Source organism: Mandrillus leucophaeus, unplaced genomic scaffold, assembly GCF_000951045.1.
Source record: "Mandrillus leucophaeus isolate KB7577 unplaced genomic scaffold, Mleu.le_1.0 Scaffold15, whole genome shotgun sequence".
In the NCBI taxonomy this organism is placed as follows: domain Eukaryota; kingdom Metazoa; phylum Chordata; class Mammalia; order Primates; family Cercopithecidae; genus Mandrillus; species Mandrillus leucophaeus.
In genome coordinates this window covers 4,171,382-4,177,621 of record NW_012101476.1, presented here as the reverse complement: position 1 = coordinate 4,177,621, position 6,240 = coordinate 4,171,382, and positions in this window count along the sequence as shown.

Genomic DNA, 6,240 nt, shown 5'->3' with positions numbered 1-6,240 from the left:
GGAGGCAGAACACTTAATCTGTTGCCAACATCTTTTTCTGTTTAATATTTTGAATTTTTCATTTGTAGGTAAACTTGTTTAGACTACACTTTCACGTACTCATCTGAACATAGGTAGACCCCTTGAAAATAAGGATGTTGATGCTTATAGTTTTCTTTTTTTCTGAAAACAATCAGAACCTAGCCACAGTTACAGAATGTGGGTTTTAAAAAGCAGTCTAGACCAGTGTCCATTTCTTAGCGTCCTACTTTGACAGCCAACTGTTGAAGGAGACCCAGAAGGGCATGGCCAAGTGGTTTGCTTCAGACCTGCATTCTATACAAAGCTCATCCAAAAGAAAAGCATTGTAGATTTTTTTTCATAGACTAGGTAGTCTCTAGGGATAATTATTCTTGTTTACAAAGATGTTCTTGTCAATCTATAGACTGTTAGTGATGTTTTGAGGAAGACCCAAGGCTCAAAATCTTGTATAGAAAGGATTGCCCATTAAATCAGTCTGTCTTCAAACTGTAAGTAGAATATGAGCTTTCCAGTTAATAGGGAAAACATAAAACAATGGATTTTATTGCAGGGCAGTCCTGGTCTTGTATGGACCAACAGTAGTTGACTTACCAGGTAACCGTAGATACTTTAGGAGGAGGGGTTGGTAGGACCTGAGAGGAGGATGGTATACAATTGTATGACTATTCTCTAGTGGTGAGAGATTGTCAAGGAAGAAATGAACGGTTTTATTGTAACCCAAGACCATGATCCCTGGGACCAACGTCTGTAACTGGAGACTTGTTAGAAGCCGTTCGGTTAAGAAGACAGTGTGAGATGCATCACCTTGTTTCTGCGATGTTCTACTCCCCGATTCGGTTGCCGGTTCTCTCTTCGGCCCGCTTTTCCCGCCTCTTGAACGTGGAGCTAATAACTTTCAAACAAATCTTGAGCGCTCTAGGCAGACACTCTGTTGTTCCTTGAGCCCGGGCCATCCTTGCTGTCACTACCTGACCACAAGTGCCGGGAGTAGATGTCACGCCTGCGAGTAGAGAAGGCCCGCAGGTTGGGTACAGTCTGTGTAGAGTCTGAGTCAGAAGGGTCTGGGCTGGTCAGATGTTGCCCTCTATCACCACCCCTTCCCCCGAGTGTGCCTTTTCTTGAAAAATGTGGTAAATTCCAGGGAATTCATTTCTAGTCACAGTTAAAAGCAGTCTCTCCAGACTCCACTGGGCTCCACTCGGCTTGTCTGTTAGGGGGAAAAAGCCATCAATATTTTAAAAGCTGCTGACAGGCAAGAAGTTAGCCTTGATGGCTGGAAATTCAGAATTTTTTTTTTCTATTCTATGCAGAATCTATCCATTGTTTCTCCAAAGCAGCAGGGCCGAGGAAAAGCTTAGCCTAGAACAGGGATGTGATGAAGACTAATAAGACTAATAAGATAAAACCGATCAGAGTGTTTAAGCTAGAGGTAACCTGGAAGTGTCCTAATTGGATGGCCTGAATTTCTCACCCGGGAGTTTTCCAGAGCAGTTAACACCCAGATTTGCCCCGGCATTGATGTCACAAAACTGGGTCATGGGAGGGTGCTCCAGAGAATAGATTTTAGTCTTCCAGGGACAGATATTTTTGACACACCGTCTGGATTTCTAGTCGTGGTTGAGAATGAATGATGTGAAAATTCACCCAAACTTTCCAGAGATCAACTTAATGAGAAGAGAAGAGGTTTGGGGGAGTATATTAACCCTTTTGGCCGCTAGAGGAGTTTTACAAATAGTTTTCAAGAACCAGTTTGCCCACATAATTTTCAGTCTGCCTACGAAATTGTTAGGGGTTGCATTCACATTTATAGGTAGGTATCTCACATTCAGCCTCACCTTTGCCTCCATTCTGACTATTAATTTTTCTTTGTTCCCATACCAAAATGCTAAAAGGCTAAAAGCATCTTCTTACAGCAAAGATATGAAATCCCAACCAAGGGAGATAAAGAAGTGAATTGGTTAAATGTATTGAATACCAGTTCTCTGTCTTTTCATGGCACATCCCTTTGATATCTCTTAAATTCTGCTGAATGTGGACATGTGCTTATTTTCATGAATGCTTTGAATGCATTTTAAATGATGGCAATTCTACCTGGGTACCAAGAGGATTTAAACACCACTTGGTGGCTCATGACTTACCCAGGAACATGGTGCAGGTCTCCCTCTTTTCCTTGCCCAGTGGGCACAGACCTCTGCAAGACATTTCCAGGTCTTCTTTGCCCTTCTTCTTGTCCCAGAGGGACTTCTTTGCCCCTCTGCACAGGCCTGCCTGTCATTTGATGCTGGTGGCAGGTTGGAGAAGCAGTCCAAGGGGATGGAGATAAGCCTCAGTTACTGGGTCAGCGTTTTGAAACTTACTAACAAAAGGAAGGGAGAAAAGGTTGAGAAAAGACAGAAATCAACTTCTGTGTTGTAGTGGGCTGAATCAAACCATACAAGTTGTTTTCCCTGTGAGCAAATTAAATTTGAGAATTGTTCATCAATGAGGATGAAATGTCAGATATTCTTGTCGGGAAGTATATTCCCTTCTCACACTGGTCAGTTTTACCAAGCGGTTTGCTCAAAAAGGTGTTCTCATCAAGAAGGTGTAAATGTAGATTTCAATGCTTCATTGGCTTTATCTACCTGACTTCTTTACGGTATTTCACCAACTTCTAATTTTCTGAAATGAAATTCTAAAACATACTCACTTGGATCCTCCTGGTACATTTTTCTTGTAGCTGTTTTGGGTCGTCCCCTGAAGTGTGAGGCAGAGACAGCACTGATGTGGGCAGAATTGTTACTGTTTCACCTGTATTTTCCTCGTGTGTGTTTTTTAATCTCTAGGTGTTATATTAGGATAGGTTTAACTGTCAGTATTTTTGTAGACCCAAAATTATATTAGGACTTTTAAACATAGAACCCTTATGGATATTGGTGTGTGGCTTTCCTCCATGTGATGATACAGGGATCCAGGCTTCTCCATCTTGTGGCTCTACCATCTCTTTGGTTTTTTTGTGTGTGTTTGTTTTGTTACTTTTTTTGTCCATTCAAAAGGAGAGGAAAGAAAGTATGGAGGACTCATACCTGCTCTGTTAAAAGCTCTGGCCCTTGAGCAGCACACGTCACTTCCACTTGTGTTTCTTTAGGAAGCCTTTAGTCACGCGGCAAGGGGCAAATGCTCTGGTGTTGGCCCTGAGGAAGGAGAGGATGGACTTCGGTGGACACTGGTAGTCTCTGCAACAAGTGTCCTTTGCTATGTTGTTTCCCAGGCTTCCTGGAGGATAAGAATCCCAGGGAACACTGCCCTATAGATGACCAGGGCCTTTCCTCTGGAAAGCCTGAGCCAAAGGGCATGGCTTAGTTCCAGGAATCCATGTTTTTGCCAATGCCCCAGGTGATTATCATCTTCAGGAACATTTGGGAAACGCTACTGTAAGAGGTAATTAGATTGTAGAAAGGTATTTGGTAGCTTTGGTGCAGTTTTCTGCTGAGAATCCTGTGTTGTAAGGAATGGTGGTGGACTCGGTGGTGAAACGTAACTCCTGGCACCCGTGCTTAACTCTCTTCAGTCTTAATTTGGCCTCACTGCATAGAAAAGATTATGACTGTACCATGTAACACTAAGACATCTGTTCCTACCTGAATTTTTCTTGGATTAGCAGATTGTTTCATTGAGTTGACCAAGTTTACCACTCATTTTGACAGATGGTGATTTCATGGTTTGTATCAACTACTTGGAATTTATCATCTAATGACAGCTGTTTAACACATAGGTCAGTGTATAAGGTTGACTAGTAATGAAATCTTCGGGGCATTTTTTTCACCTCCTGTCATAATGTTGAATCTTTGGGAAACCTACCACCTTGGAAATTAAAAGCTTATAAATATATTGGATGAACAGCAGTTGAATTATCTATGTGACAAAAAATTCTTTATCATCCCAAAAAGAAAGGATGGAAAACTTGTCCCCGATGGTGTCTGAAGCTGCAAGGAGATGGACATAGTATGTGGAATATCTGTCTCACAAATATATGTGAGCTTTTCATAGCAAATTTGGATCCTAGACTTCCTAGACTGCCGTCTCTGATCTACCCAGTAGTCAGTCACTTGGGCCAAGTCCTTTTCCACAGTTTGGAATGTGCTCAGCGAATCAAACCGACTTTAATATGAGCCTGTGACAGTTCTATTCAGGGAGCTAAGACTTCCTCTCACTAACATCGAAAGCGTTCCAGCACATGTTGGAAAGGTGTTTGGGGGAGTCGCTGTTTAGACTTGCCTGAGCTATTGATCTTCTTGTTATCGAATATAATTTAGAACTAGCGGTGAGACCCTCAGTGGTGGGAGAATATTATTATCATTTGTTATCTGCACAATTAGGAAGTAGGAGAGTGCAGCAGAGGCATTATCGTGTAAACGATCTCATTGCCTAGAGCGTTTTAGCTCCTTGCAGAGTGGTCTACCACATGCCTGCCTTCCCACCACCCCCATCCTCTGTGTGTGTGTCTCTGTGTGTGTGTGTGTGTCTAATCCAAACAGGCAGTGGCCCTACAGTCGAAAGGGCTAAAAAGACTCAGAAATCCATCCTCATCCAGTCATCCAGGGAAGAAATAGGAGCCTGCAGGATGTTTCTTTGCTTTTTTCTGAAGGTTTAATAGAAGAATCAGTGTCATTGGCAATGATTGAGAAAAATGAAAGTTTTTAGATCAAATACTGCTCCATCGTGCGTGCAGCGTGGGAACGATTGACGGGCGGTGTGCTCTTCCTCAGACAAAACCCAGTGGCTGCTCATCAGTGGATGGTGTGGAGAGTTTTTTGTTATCCTGAAATCAAGGAAATATTTTACTTTTCCCTCTGAGGTGTTCCAGAGAAAGATTCTTGAGCAAAGAAGATAAATCCTCTTCCTACCTGCTAATGAGTGAGCAGCTAAATTTCAAGCACATCAAGTACAAGGACCGTGTGTTACGTTTTTTTGAGTGTCCATAATCCGGTACAGTTATTTAATTTTCTGAAAAATGGAAAGCCACACGTTCTCTTTGGTTAGAGACGTGGAGCAGTGAAGAAGCAGGGCAGTGTTTGGCAAGATGAGTCCACCTAACTGGAATCAGGCCAGGCTTTGTCAGGAACCAGAGGGGCGACTCTGCCAAGACACCCCCTCTCCAGGCCTCCGCTTCTTTAACCGGAAGCAAGAACTTAAACCAGATGGTTGTTAAGATATTTTTTCTCTCTTCAGTCTGGCATTTAAAGTTGATCACTGTCAAATCCAGAATGGACCCTTTTCAGAATTACAATGTGACTGAAGTTTGTCACTTTCTCCCCAGCCATCCCCATTTTGGGGGTCATCCTTCTTCTTTTAGGACATTCCCTCTTGCCCCGTGACCCACGTTCTCACTATGGAAACTCTTATCAATCCCCGGAGCCGTAAGATTCACTGATACTGCAGCCTAAATGGTTGGGAAACGGATTGCAGTGTTGTGTCTTCTGAGGCATTTTTATTTTAATATGAATCTGAGCCCCCAACTGAAAGGATGAAGCTCAGAGGCTGCGTGAAAAGACGGGGGAGAGGACAGAGAGGAGGGATGTGGAGGCTCTGCCCACATCAGCCCCATGTTCTTCTGTTGTCCCAGAATCATCATTAACATTATCCCCTCTGCTTTCAAAAGGGTCCTCACTTGGAGAATGGATTATTTGATCACCCTGGTTATCAAGAAACCCTTCATACTGCCCCTAAAATTGTACAGTAGAAGGAAGACAAAAAGCTAACCTCTCTTCGGTGTTTTCTTTGTGCCAGATTCTGGGCTTGGCACTGTGTATACATTATTTTACTAAATGGATCGAACAGAATCTATTTTACCTAGCCATTAAACCACATCTCTCTTAGGCTAGAAGTCCAGAGTCATTTCACAGGAAATGGGCTGGAGAGTGTTGCATGGACTATTTTTACCCGTAGGAACCTGAATCAGAAAGGCTCATGGAACTCCAAATCGAAAAGAAAACCGTGTTGCTATAGGGGAAGGGAGTGTGAAAATGCCCCGGGGAAAGTCAACCCCTGAGTATACAGTAGGAACCTCCAGTGCCTAGCACCACGCCGTGCCTTGTAGGGCCCAGTGGGAGGACCCAGGAAGCCTAAGAGGTAGCAGCTGCCCGCAGAGAGCTGCCTTCCTTAGGAGAAGGGGAGCGTGGCAGCAGAACCACAGTCAGATGGCAGTGATCTCCTGCACCTGATCCCCGTGTGATGGGA